The sequence below is a fragment of the Dendrobates tinctorius genome, unplaced genomic scaffold (assembly GCF_039654945.1).
Source record: "Dendrobates tinctorius isolate UK_male_01 unplaced genomic scaffold, ASM3965494v1 ptg000062l, whole genome shotgun sequence".
Lineage (NCBI taxonomy): Eukaryota > Metazoa > Chordata > Amphibia > Anura > Dendrobatidae > Dendrobates > Dendrobates tinctorius.
This window is the reverse complement of record NW_027361730.1, coordinates 7,842,682-7,858,295: the sequence shown is the minus strand read 5'-3', so window position 1 is coordinate 7,858,295 and position 15,614 is coordinate 7,842,682.

Here is a 15,614-nt window from a genome sequence, read left to right as displayed (position 1 = left end):
CTGCTCTGACATCCTCTGATGTCAAGTTTCCGGAACACAGAGGCGTGAACCAGTGGGGTGCACCGCATTGATTGACTGGGCTGTGAGAGAGGGAATGCGCAGGCAGGATACTGGGCTGTGACGTGCGGTGAAACACCACCCACAGCCCAGTCAACCAAGGGGGTGAGTACAAATGGATCATGCCGCCTCTGTGTTCCTGGAACTTGACATGGCATCAGTGGATGTCAGAGCAGGCTGCAGCTGGAGTCATGTGATGCCGAGTGAGTGGTCTGCAATAGCGCATCTCACAGGCAAGAATGGCAACAAGAGGTAATAACAAAATTACTTGGACTGTTCAAATCGATGGGGGCATTATTTATTGTAATGGACAACCTTTTTAATTGTTTAGCCATGCCATGATGCACTGAGTGTCTGTAATTGGTTTGATCAGTGCCTTTAAACTATAGTTGAAAGAAACTGAACCATCTGGATAGATACCCGTTCAAATACTTTAAATATAGTCTGCTCTAGCCTATAACTTTTCTGGCTATTTTTTATTTCCTATTCTCCTAGAAAGTTTTACCTTGGCTGTTAATGTAAAAAAATAATTGCTGTGGTTACCTGCATTAAGACATACATTAAATCACATTAAGGTTCTGTTAGTCACCAGAGCACTAATAATAATAATAATAATAAATTTTATTTCTATAGCGCCGACATATTCCGCAGCACTTTACATTTCAGAGACTAATAAAAGAATATGGGAATTGTGCTGTTGATATTCCTTCTAGTAATTTTATTCCTATATTTAGACCTCACCTAGAGCCTTATGCTTAATATCAATGTTATTCTTATATATTCATGCTTTCCAAAAGACTCTCTTAATTTTAAAAACTACAGAGATTCTACAAAATATCATATGCCTCTATATAGAAATGTATAGAATTTATTCCAACACTTTATAGTTAAGTGTATTTGGTATCATAAAACCCAATGAAGAAAAAATATAGAGTAAATCTAAAAAATATTTCTTGATTGTTACCTTTGAAACTCCTTCGTATAAGGATGAAAGATTGATGTAATGAATTATAGTCTATTAGCATATAGAATGCAGGAATCTTCAGCTCTGTCCAGACTGCACCATCTCTTGCTAATTGCTGTACAGACCAGGACTGACCATCTTCGGCTCTATTCATCCACTGGGACAGTTTTTCTCCCAGCTGTCTAAGTGCTGACAATAGCAACAGATAAAAGTGAAAGATGATGCACCTGGCTTGTCTCTTACTTCAGCAACATGGCTCCTTCGAGCCTCATTCTCAATTATCTCTAATGATATAATAACATGATTGGCTGTAATCTGAGGAGCAGAAGACAGGTCTATGGGGAGTCAGCAAACAGATGGGGATGTTATTAACACATGCTGTTCCAAAGCAGAGAAACATATGTAGTTGTCTATAGGAAACATTGTTATCACGTGCGGTTGCTCTATGGTTAACTTAGAATGAACTTCTGTTTTCAGTATTGTAAGCTAATCTGGCTGTAGACTCATTGGATTAAAGTCTAATTTTTCCTGTGATTCTGATACCTTGTATCTATCTCTCTGGAACAACATTTAGCAAAGTCAAACAGAAGCTTGTTCTAAGCTCTGTGATCTTCACCATTTCCACTGTGCTATATTTTCCAAAGTCATTATGAACATAGTCAAATCTGTTTCAGGTCAGTTGTGACTGACAAAGACATTCAGTCCTTGTATAATGGCCTGTATAACATATAGATCTTTTAGCTTGATTATTGTGTTCATTTGTTAATGCCTTTACATAGTTTATTTATTGCTCTTACGTCTATAGGCAACATTTTCCATGGCATTTCACAAAACATTGACATTTTGCACTGTCGGTAGTCAAGCTCAAAATCTATATTCCCCAACAGTATGCTTTTGGAGTATAGGAGTAAACTGTAGTACCTGGAGGTAACCCAGGAGGACGTGGCCAAACATTTAGACTTCATGTTGGCGATGTCCTTGGTCAGATTTTCAATCTTATCTGCATATTATCTAAAGCTTACCAAGAACTCTGTTGAATTCTAGAAAAAACTTCCTAATGACAAATTGCAATGATAAATCGTTTGCATAGAGTTATTCTCATTCTATGCTGGTTTTAGGGTGGATCATATCCATTACTCTGGATATGAAAAAAGACCATTAGGGATAAATGGATAGAAGTAAACTTGTGAGACACAGAAGTTGTACTGTTGTATTCCATAATGGGCAAACATACATTTTCAGCATAATGTGTGTAATCAGCTTAATAGCACATTTCACTTTAGCTAGAAGATACACAGTGGCATATAAAAGTTTGGGCATCCCTAGCTAAAGTAAAAAATAGCCAAATTCTTTTGTTTTATAGGCAAAAACATAATTACTGACAACAAGAACCCCATAAATATAATAGGGTCAAATGGAGATGGGGAAAGAGACAACCCACTCCAAGACCATATGCACAAGCTCAAAACATCATTATGAACATCAGGAGAACCATAAAGAGCATGCGGTCAAATTTGTATATAAAAATATCAAATTTTATTGAATACAATACTACAGATAAAAATATCCTCATAGCAAAAGAGTGCTCATTAATAGATGTGAACAGTATATCCGATGGAACATCTCCTATACCTTCCACCGAGATAGAGACAACCCGGTAAGAAAACCACCAAAAAAGGGGGGAGTCACACATATGGTAACCTATATCGTAATATCATTGTAATGCCAACAGGCCATATCACAAAGGTCAGCGACCAAAAGGTGCAATCGTCAATTGGGTTTGAAACGTGATATAGGTACTCATGTGATGGTGAATTACCCAAGAACTGCAAAATTGCCCATGGGGGAACTTACCAGGGAGGGGAGGAAGAGGAGAGCCCGGCAGTGAAAATTAAAATGGTAGAGGCACACAAAGCAGAAGAAGGATATAAGAAGATAAAGCATTTTCAAGTTTCCCTTCCCTCAGTTCAAAATGTAATTAAGAAATGGCAGTTAACAGGAACAGTGGAGGCCAAGAAAAGGTTTGGAAGACCAAGCAAAATTTCAGTGAGAGCTGCTAGTAGGATGGCAAGAGAGGCAAATCAGAACCCCAGATTGGCTGCAAAAGACCTTCAGAAAGACTTAGCAGACAGGAGTTGTGTTACATTTTTTTACTGTTAAGAGACACATGCACAAATATGAAATTTATGGAAGAGTTATCAGAAGAAAACCTCTCCTGTGTCCTCACCATAAAATTCAGATTCAGAAGTATGCAAAAGAACATCTAAAGAAAACCTGATGCATTTTGGAAACAAGTCCTGTGGACCGATGACTTTAAAAAAAGAACTCTTTGGCCACAATGATCAAAGGTCTGTGTGGAAAAAAAGGGCACAGAATTTATCAAAACATCTCACCAGTGATTAAATATGGGGGTGGATCAATCATGCTTTGGGGTTGTGTTGCAGCCAATTGTATGGGGAACATTTCACGGGATGTAAACCTAGCACCATCTGTAAAAAGCTGAAGTTGAAAAGAGGATGGCTTCTACAAATATATAATGATCCTAAACACTAGGAATGAGAGAGTACTGAAATGCTCAGGTGATTGTTGCTCTAACCGAGCAATTCCTTATAGTTGCATGCTTGTTTCAAGTCATGAGTATAATGGGAGTCAAAGGGAAAGCTGAGCTTTTCTTCTGGCAGACCCTACAATGAGGTCTGGGGGGCAGTGAAAATGTTCAAATGAATGGGAAAAGTACTGAATAGAAGGAGAACAATATAGGGAAGACCTCTGGAAACATCTCTGACTCCCAGATCGCTGCTGAGAGCAATGGTGCCACACGTTTACTTCACTTTAAGGAGTGATATGACAATAAAACATTCCAAACTGACTAGAAATTGTATTTTACAGGAAAAAACATGTTAAGAAACATTTTTCCTGTGTAATGACTTGTATATAAGGCAAAATATAAAAACTATTTGCAAAATAAATTAAATAAACCAAAATTGATTTTTTTGTTAAAGAAAGAGGAAATTTTAGTTAAATTTATGAAGGAAGCTAGATCTGGCAAAAATTAGGGACTCAGCATGACTCATACTAGACATAAAGGAGGTCCTCATACACATTCTTTTCAAATTGTTATGTATTGGTACTCCTAGACTCATAAAGGCTATGTAAGAAAAAGGAACAGCATCCGGTCTAGGTGAAAAATCGTATCAAAAATTTATTCTGCCAGTACAAAATACAACGTTTCGGCCATATTGTGGCCTTTTTCAAGTATAACATAACAGCACAAATGGTGGCCTTTTATAGTGTGGCACAGCCAATCACCATTTAGGTTACACCCGTCACAGAAAATTCATACATAGAATACATATAAATACATCCATCAGATACATATATATTCAACATCACGGGTTATCTAGTCATTATCAGTCATGGTCATGATCATATTAGAAATATTAAAAAACATTTCATACGTAAACACCATACCCAAATCAGCCCACCAATAATCGTCAAGCATCGAAGGTATCCATAGAAATGACACACCAATCACTTGCAATAATACATATCCATGTATACACCGCCAATCCCTATTCACATAATAGTGGCGCCAACCCCAAAGGACCAATCATATGAGGACTCACACATTCATGTGTCGGCAGAGTTCCCTCTCACCCACATGACATCATCAGCAAGAGACAAGCTGTATCAGAGGCGCAGCCCAGTGACGTGCACCACCAGGTCACAGCGCGCGCGCCGCCCACCCCTACAGGTCCGGTCATGTGACGCCTCCGTCACAGGGCACCACGCGTGTGCAGTGCCAAGCAAGGGATCAGCCACACGAACCGCCCACCGGGGGGACCACGCATGCGCAGAGACCCGGAGCGCGCAGTCATGCAAGGCATCCCCTCACAAGCTCGCACATGCGCTGATGAACAAAAACAAGGGTAAAACCGCACTTGAATAAATGAGTCCACACAAATAGGCCAAAATGCTCCCGTACAAAGCAACATATAAGAAACATTAGGAATTAAGTAACCACATCCATAGTAACTTTAATAATATTCCATACTTTACGAATCCTTTAGTCACATACGTTGTACATTGCATAAGGAGCAAAACTGGGATAATTATAAAAAGAAAAAAAGAAAAAAGGAAAAGAGGGCACGGGGAATGGCAGGCAAGAAATAACGACAAAAAATCTCGACAAAAAATCTCAAAGGACAACATCCTCTTCATAATTCAGGACTGTTCAGTCCCCGTGTCCTCCACTCCATCCAAATATATCACCTATAAACACAAAAAAACAGATAAAAAAAAACATTTAATTAAAAGACCATAAAAGGCCACATATACAAATATTCACCCACATCAAAGGATAATGACACAGAGCAAAGGATTAGGTGACACAAGTATGTAAATTATAATCCAAGTTCAAACCCCTTGGTTGCAATGTATCAAGAATCGATATCCATCTCAACTCTTTTTTCTTCAACATCTTAACCCTATCACCCCCACGTCTCAATACAGGAACCCCATCTATTACTCTAAATCGTAACTGGTTCACTGAATGTCTGCACTCCAAAAAATGCTTCGGAATCGGCAACTCCACAAGTTTAGTCCTAATTGTACTCTTATGCTTACTAATTCGAGCCCTAATCTCCATGGTGGTCTCTCCTATATACATAAGCCCAATAAGCCCACATGGGCACAAAATCAAGTAAATCACAAAACTCGACGAACACGTATACCTTTCTTTTATTGAGAATTTTTTTCCAGTTCGAGGGTGATTAAAGCTATCCCCCTTTAACATGTTGCCACAACAGGCACTTCCCAAACATGGGAAATTGCCCATTTTAGGAGGACATATTGTCCTTTGTATGTTGACTTTTGATGAACCAATATCTGACCTTACCAATCTATCTTTAAGATTATGTGCACGTCAGAAGTAACTTTAACATCACTAATTTTCTGCAGAAAATCATTCGTGTCTATGATGTAAGACCGTGCTGAGGTAGCAAAACGCCGCAATACTTTGTCACGAAAAATCGAAACCTTATTACATCCACCAAGAGACGCAATGTTAAATTGACTAGTGATCCCACCTCTCGTTTTTTGAGTGAATTGCGGCTCTTGGTGGATGAGTCCCTACTTAATGGACTCATTGATCAGAAGCTATCTGAACATTTGGTGGTTGATGCCCCCCAGACACCAATACTATATACGTTACCGAAAAGACATAAAAATTTGGAGAATCCACCTGGGCGTCCCATAGTATCTGGGAGGGGGTCATTATGTAATAAGGTTTTGATTTTTCTTGACAAAGTATTGCGGCGTTTTGCTACCTCAGCACGGTCTTACATCATAGACACGAATGATTTTCTGCAGAAAATTAGTGACGTTAAAGTTACTTCTCATATGGTGCTTGCATCTTTTGATGTGGTTTCTCTATATGCATCCATTGAGCATAACAGGGGCTTGGAGGCCGTCGATGTGGTGCTGACAGGCTCGGACATGGCACCGGAGTGTGCACAACTGGTCCTAGCACTGTTAGGTTTCATCCTGGCACACGGTGCAAACACGTTTCCTGCAGCGGTGCTCCAGGTGCGCCGAACGTCTGTGGAGAAAATCCAATCTACACGAAGATTTCATCCATTTTAAGTTTATGCTTAGAACATACAACACTGCCCTTCACCTCTCCAAACAAACCTATTTCAACACCCTCATCACCTCACTGTCCAACAACCCGAAACGTCTCTTTGACACTTTTCATTCTCTACTCAATCCAAGAGTACAGGCCCCAACCACGGAGCTCCGAGCTGACGATCTGGCTAATTACTTCAAAGAAAAAATTGACCAGATCCGACAGGAAATTATCTCCAAATCCCCTCATACCATGCACTGTCCTCCCTCCCCCACTGCATCTAACTCACTCTCTGATTTTGAACCAGTCACAGAAGAAGAAGTAAGCAGGCTCCTTGCATCTTCTCGCCCAACTACTTGCACCAGTGACCCATTTCCGTCACATCTCCTCCAGTCCCTTTCCCCTGCTGTCACCCCTCACCTAACTAAAATATTTAACCTCTCTCTCTCTTCTGGTATTTTTCCCTCCTCATTTAAGCATGCCATCATACATCCACTACTTAAAAAACCATCCCTCGACCAAAACTGTGCCGCTAACTATAGACCTGTCTCTAATCTTCCCTTCATCTCTAAACTCCTGGAACGCCTGGTCCACTCCCGTCTTATCCGCTATCTCTCAGAAAACTCTGTTCTCGACCCTCTCCAATCCGGTTTCCGCTCTTTACACTCCACAGAAACTGCCCTCACTAAAGTCTCTAATGATCTGCTAACAGCTAAATCAAATGGTCATTACTCCATGCTAATTCTCTTGGATCTCTCTGCAGCATTCGACACTGTGGATCATCAGCTCCTCCTCACTATGCTCCATTCCATTGGCCTCAAGGACACCGTTCTCTCCTGGTTCTCCTCCTATCTCTCCGACCGCTCCTTTACTGTTTCTTTTGCCGGTTCCTCCTCCTCTCACCTTCCCCTTACTGTTGGGGTTCCTCAAGGATCGGTTCTAGGCCCCCTCCTCTTCTCCTTGTACACTGCCCCTATTGGTCAAACAATCAGTAGATTTGGTTTCCAGTACCATCTCTATGCTGATGACACCCAATTATACGCTTCTTCTCCTGACATCACGCCAGCCTTTCTAGAAAACACTGGCGATTGTCTAAACGCTGTGTCTAATATCATGTCCTCACTATATCTGAAACTGAACCTGTCAAAGACTGAACTCCTTGTGTTTCCTCCCGCTACTAATGTACCTATACCCGACATTGCTATTTCTGTGTGTGGTTCCACTATTACTCCCCAGCAACATGCCCGCTGTCTTGGGGTCATACTTGATTCCGAGCTTTCCTTTGCCCCCCACATTCGATCACTGGCTCGCTCTTGTCATCTGCACCTCAAAAACATTTCTAGAATGCGACCTTTTCTTACTTTTGACTCTGCAAAAACTCTTACTGTTTCTCTTATTCATTCTCGTCTCGACTATTGTAACTCTCTTCTAATCGCTCTCCCTCTTACCAAACTCTCCCCTCTCCAATCTGTCTTGAATGCTGCAGCCAGGATCATATTCCTCACCAATCGTTACACCGATGCCTCTACCTTGTGCCAGTCATTACACTGGCTACCCATCCACTCCAGAATTCAGTATAAACTTATTACCCTCACCCACAAAGCCCTCCATGGCTCAGCACCACCCTACATCTCCTCCCTTGTTTCAGTATACCACCCTACCCGCGCCCTCCGTTCTGCTGATGACCTGAGGTTAGTATCCTCAATAGTCAGAACCTCCCACTCCCGTCTCCAAGACTTTACACGTGCCGCGCCAATTCTTTGGAATGCACTTCCCAGGTCAATACGATTAGTCCCCAATCCCCACAATTTTAAGCGTGTCCTGAAAACGCATTTATTCAGACTGGCCTATCGCCTCAACACATTAACCTAACCTATCCCTGTGTGGCAGAGCCAAAAGTTTTACCATAACCAGGTTCCCAGCATCATGTTCCCACATGCTTTATGCATCCATTAGCCCTCTGTGTCTGTACTGTTACACACTTAACATTATGGCTGGTCCATACAATCAGGGCAACTGTTACCACCCACCTTTCGTGTCTCCCTCTTTCCTCATAGACTGTAAGCTTGCGAGCAGGGCCCTCACTCCTCTTGTTATTTGTTATAATCTACTGTATATGATTATTGTTATGCTGTAATGTCTATTGTCTGTACAAATCCCCTCTGAAATGTAAAGTGCTGCGGAATATGTCGGCGCTATAAAAATAAAATGTATTATTATTATTATTGTCCTCAGGAGAAATTTTTTTCTCTTTGGTGATGATTACTACCTACAGTTGCGGGGTACCGCCATGGGGTCCAATGTGGCCCCAACTTATGCTAACATCTATATGGAGGTATTCGAGGACCGGTATGTGTACAATTCCACCTACTGGTGCCATGTCCGGGCAGGGTGGCGCTACATCGACGATATCTTCTGTATCTGGGATGGTAGTCTGGAGGATCTTCTTGATTTTCAAAATGAATTGAACAATGTATTCTCTGAGCTGAAGTTCACATTGACCCACTCTTATGATCAGGTCCAATTTTTGGACACGCTGGTCTATAAGAAAGGTGAGTCTCTGTATACTGATCTTTTTGTAAAAGAGACGGATAGGAATAATCTTTTGGTGTATGACAATAATCACCCAAGACGGATGGTGGAGTCACTTCCATGGAGTCAGATGTTATGTGTACGGAGGATTGTCAAAGAGGATGATAAGTTGGATTTAAGATTGGACCAGATGTGTACAAAATTTGTTAATAGGGGCTACCCGATGGATAGGGTTAATTCTTATGGAGTTAAGGCTCAAAATATACCGGTGGAGTATTATAGCCGTAAGCGAATTAAAGGGCCTACGAGACATGTTCCTTTTGTCTCAACATATTGCCCAGTTAGTGGCAGGATTGGAGGTATCCTGAACAAACATTGGAGCCTCTTACAGAAGGGTTTGCCTCAAATATCAGAATTTGTGGACAGGCCATTGCTTTCGTATAGACGTGGACATAATCTTAAAGATAGATTTGTAAGGTCAGATATTGGTTCATCAAAAGTCAACATACAAAGGACAATATGTCCTCCTAAAATGGGCAATTTCCCATGTTTGGGATGTGCCTGTTGTGGAAACATGTTAAAGGGGGATAGCTTTAATCACCCTCAAACTGAAAAAAATTCTCGATAAAAGAAATGTGTCATAATCCCAGTGCAGGTTTTCGAGCTGCACACCGGGGGTTAATGTCTGGAGCTCTGTGCAGGTTTTGACCTGCACACTTGGGGTTAATGATTGTGGCCTCTTTCTGGTTCTGGGAGAGCTTCATAAACCCCTGGGTAGCTTCAATCCCTGCCAGTTATACTTTTGCCTTTGGCCTAGTGTGCTGACCCCCGTGTGCCTGTTTGTTGCTATAGCTTGCTTATATGGTTCTGACCCGGCTCTGTTTCCCGTTGTGAGTTTGCCTGTTGATTTTGTACTGCGTTATTATCTGTGTATGACTCATTGCCTGTGACCTGTCTACTCTCTGCTCGCCCCCTTTGGTACCTTGCAGCTATCTCTGTGTGTGACTCATTGGCTACGTCCTGACTATTCTCACTGTCTATGCCCCTGGGTAACATTTGTCTCGCAGTTACTCTGCTAGGAATTGTCTTGCAGCTCCTAGCTCTGTGGAGTTTAGGCCACGCCTCTAGCAGTCACGTGCTTCATGTCCTGCGGCTCTGAAGTACGTATCTATTCGGTTGCTGCCCGCTCCACATTTAGCTTTGAGCACGCTTTCGCTTTACTCAGGACACGCACACTAGCTCAGTGAGCAAGTTCAGTGCGGTGTCTCTGACAAAAGGTATACGTGTTCGTCGAGTTTTGTGATTTACTTGATTTTGTGCCCATGTGGACTTATGTATATAGGAGAGACCACCATGGAGATTAGGGCTTGAATTAGTAAGCATAAGAGTACAATTAGGACTAAACTTGTGGAGTTGCCGATTCTGAAGCATTTTTTGGAGTGCAGACATTCAGTGAACCAGTTACGATTTAGAGTAATAGATGGGGTTCCTGTATTGAGACGTGGGGGTGATAGGGTCAAGATGTTGAAGAAAAAAGAGTTGAGATGGATATCGACTCTCGATACATTGCAACCAAGGGGTTTGAACTTGGATTATAATTTACATACTTGTGTCACCTAATCCTTTGCTCTGTGTCATTATCCTTTGATGTGGGTGAATATTTGTATATGTGGCCTTTTATGGTCTTTTAATTAAATGGTTTTTTTTATCTGTTTTTTTGTGTTTAGAGGTGATATATTTGGATGGAGTGGAGGACACGGGGACTGAACAGTCCTGAATTATGAAGAGGATGTTGTCCTTTGAGATTTTTTGTCGAGATTTTTTGTCATTATTTCTTGCCTGCCATTCCCCGTGCCCTCTTTTCCCTTTTTCTTTTTTTCTTTTTATAATTATCCCAGGTTTGCTCCTTATGCAATGTACAACGTATGTGACTAAAGGATTCGTAAAGTATGGAATATTATTAAAGTTACTATGGATGTGGTTACTTGATTCCTAATGTTTCTTATATGTTGCTTTGTACGGGAGCATTTTGGCCTATTTGTGTGGACTCATTTATTCAAGTGCGGTTTTACCCTTGTTTTTGTTCATCAGCGCATGTGCGAGCTTGTGAGGGGATGCCTTGCGTGACTGCGCGCTCCGGGTCTCTGCGCATGCGTGGTCCCCCCGGTGGGTGGTTCGTGTGGCTGATCCCTTGCTTGGCACTGCACACGCGTGGTGCCCTGTGACGGAGGCGTCACATGACCGGACCTGTAGGGGTGGGCGGCGAGCGCGCTGTGACCTGGTGGTGCGCGTCACTGGGCTGCGCCTCTGATACAGCTTGTCTCTTGCTGATGATGTCATGTGGGTGAGAGGGAACTCTGCTGACACATGGATGTGTGAGTCCTCATATGATTGGTCCTTTGGGGTTGGCGCCACTATTATGTGAATAGGGATTGGCGGTGTATACATGGATATGTATTATTGCCACAATATGGCCGAAACGTTGTATTTTGTACTGGCAGAATAAATTTTTGATACGATTTTTCACCTAGACCGGATGCTGTTCCTTTTTCTTATTTGGACTATTGTTCATTTGGGTCCATGAACCTTTGACCCTGCATCCACTCCTCCGCTGTGCTGTCGGCTGCTCTTTGTCATAAAGGCTATGTGTCAGGACTTGAAACCAGCAGCTCTTATGCAGCAGGCAGCAGCTAGTCCCTTTGAGATATTCAGTTCTCTGGACAGTTCTTTGCTAAACCAGATAATAGTACCTTTGTTGTTCCTGATGGTCTCCACTTTGAGTTTCTGATTGTCTCCTCTCCGATTTCCCGATTGACTCAACCCTGTGATTCTCCTGATTGAACACCCTATTTAAATCTGGCACTGCATTTCCTTCCTTGTGAGATTATTGAGCTCCCAGCCTTTAGTCTAGTTTCTTTTCACCTGCTGCTTTTCCTCAAGATTCTATTGTTGCTACCATCTACTGACCTCTGGCTATTTCCTGACTATGATTCCTGTTTATCCTCCCAACTACACTGATGTTCCGTGTGCCGACCTCTGGCGATTCCCTGGCTACGCTACCTGCTGGTGCTGCACCTAGTGGTTGCAATATCACTACTCCATCTCAGTTCAGTCCATAACACTAGTCACTTTTGAGGGTTATATACCAATGAAATGTACTCCAGACCACAGAATAGTCTGTGGGTGAGCAATGTGATACTGATTAGGGTATGTGCACACATTGAGTAAAATTTCTGCACAATTTCTGCATATTTTGGCAGGAAAATCGCAGTTGCAAAACATTTTGTCTGTGTTTTATGATTTATTTTCATTGGTGAAAAACGCAGGGCAAAAACACATAGAGAATTGACATACAGCAGATTATTTTCTGCACCAAATTTGCAAGTCAAAAATACTCAATGTGTGCATGACACGTCAGATTTCTCATTCACTTTGCGGACATCAGGTTTTGTCACGTATTCGCACAGAAAAAAATCACCGCAAAACGCACCACATCTGCAATGTGTGCATACGGCCTAAATATTTGAAGATGTTTTTAGAGGGTTATATACCAACGAAATGTACTCCAGACCATGGAATAGTCTATGGGTGATCAATATAATAATAAAATTTTTAACGGTTATGTACCAATGAAATGTACCCAAGAACATGTAATACTGTATGTTAGGCGTCAGGTTTCTTCCTCTGCACAGGAGGAATCACGAGCTTTGCCTTATGCAGTCTCCCATTCAGTCCTGACCACAGAAGGTTCTGCTCAGCAGAGATGTCGAGCCCAGCTTCTTGCTCAAGCTAGTGCTGTTGGGTTGATTGCTCCTGCCATCCCTGGTTCAGCTATAGCATCCTGCACTAGCCAGCAGCGAGCAGCTCCTGGGAATAAGTCCCTCTTTTAGCCTACTAAGCATGCTTGTGGGATGACCCCTCATTGGAGGTCGGAGGTCACATGCTCAGGTCCTGTTGCTGCTCCGATTGGACCACAGGGAAGGTCCCGGAAGCCTGCAACTGTAAAAGGGTTGCATGGCCACCCGGCCATGCCCTAATATAAAATTATATTCATGTATGTGTGGATGTGTGTTTGTATCTGGTGAATGACTGATTAAGATCCCCTCCCTAGTGTTGTTGCATGAGTTGGGTGTTTGAGCTACTAGTGCAAGATTGTGCCATCCAGCACAAGGCACGATATTACAGCGCCTACTGCAGCACACCTCAGAGTAGCGCCATGCACAAATTGTGCGCTTTCCAGACCCTAAGTTTAGGGTGGTTAGTGGTGTCCGCTCTCTGCTCCCTGAGCAGTTATTTTGTTAGTTAAGTCTTTGCCTGGCACCGCAGTTGCGGGGCCGAATTCTAGTGGGTCTAGAGGGACTCTGACCTTGTGTCCTTGGGGCATGGTTCTGTGACCAAAACAAAAACGTTCACCCTGTGGTATTGCGGCTCTGTGAAGCAACAGGGTTCACCTCCTTCATACCGGGTGAGATTAACCCGCGTGTGTTTGTTACCGCAATTTAGTGTCCGCCATTACCGAGCAGCAGGTAACATCTCTGCACGGTAGACCCCGGGCTGCAAACGCACCTTATACCTTCTTTATTATTTGGTGTGTTCCGCCAGCCCTGACACTGTATGGCTGAGAAATGTACAGTAACACAGCAAAATTTTTAAACATTTCTTTTTTTAGTTTTATATATCACAAAAATGTACCCCAGAACACGGAATAGTGTATGGGTGCAAAATGTGAAGAAACAAGCAAAATTTTGCAAAGCTTTTTTCTACTGTTATACGCCACCAAAATGTGACAGAAAGCACTTGTGATGATGAGAAGTCTAATCTTGAACTATTTTTCTACACTTTTTGTAAGTTTTACAAACCACCGTAATGCAACAATAACCATGTTAAACTGTATCGATAAGTTATTGAATGCATACAAATTTTTTTTAACTAAAATATTAATTAATATTAATCTATATACCACTGTAAGTTAAAATCTGGCAGGCCTCATTAAAATATTGAACATTGCAAACACTTTATGTGTTGCTGTCATATGGTGGTGTGGAAAAATGTTGGTTGATACAGGCTTTGTTGATTTTTGTGAGATTGAGCCTGTCTGCATTCTCTGTGGGTCTGTTATGATCCACCCAGTGACACTGAAACCCACTCAGACAAGACTCTAGTGGAAGGAAAGCACAATACCTCCAAGGCATAGAAGGACAGCTCAAGCCAGGTGTCCAGCTTTGAGACCCAATAGCTGAAAGTCACAGAGAAATTAGGGAGTACGCTGGTTTGGTAGGTGAGGTATTGCTTGACCATCTTTAAAAACTTTACACTCCTTGTCAAAAATACCTGGTGATCAGGTCCTGAGCCCTGGGCTGGTGTCATGAAATTGGCCCACACCTTAAACACTGTACACCTGCATTTACTGTGTGTCTATCTGGCCTCTCCTCCTTGGTTGGCAAGGCAGCTTGCCCCCTTCTGCTAGTGGTGTCTTATGGGAATTTTGTCAATATATTTTCCACAATGGTCTTCTGGTATAGCATCATTTTAGATGCAAATGATTAGCTATCAGGCTCCTGACAGCGCCAGCGTGCAGCCTCCGCTGAGCAGGGACTCACCCGTACTGTAGGGGCCCCGGGGACAGGTATAGCCGGAAAGTACAGATGCACAGGACCTGAACACTGAAGCTTTAGCAAGCAGGCACAGGACCTACAGTCATGTGACAGCAAGGGGGTGGGGCTTAGTGTCCTGCTTTCAGAGATGGTAGAAAACTTAGAGTCGGGAAAAATGGAGGTCATACACAGTACGGGCAGACGAGGTACAGAATCGTGAGTCAGAGAATAGTCAGGCGCAGCAGAGGTCACACACGAGATGGAGGCAGAAGTACCAGAGGAGTGATCACAGGGAGGTCAGGACAAAGCCAGGGGTCATACACGGGACGGACGCACAAGTACAAAATCAGAATCCAAGAGACATAAACCGAGGCCAAACCAGATCATACACTATATAATCGTACCAGGACAGGCAAGAGCACAAACGGAGCAGGGTCGGGCACACTCAAACTTGGAGTATAAACGACAGGGGAGGGTCCTCACCTTAAGCTATAAAAACCCTCCCCAGACCCAGAAGGAGGCTCTACCAATTAACCCCTACACCGCCTGCCCAGCATTCTGAATAGACCTTGACAGTACCCCTCCTTCAATGGGGGGCCTCAGGACCTCCAGGCCTCTCCGGACATCGAGCATGGTATGCTCTGACCAGGCGGTCCACATGCACCAACCTGGCCGGTACCCATGATCGATCCTCCGGACAATACCCCTTCCAATGGATGAGATACTGCAGTGAACCGTGAACCCATCGCGACTGCACAATGTTTTGTACTTCAAATTCCATGTGACCGTCCACCAATACTGGAGGCGGTAACAATGAGGGTTCCTCTACCACTGAACCTAC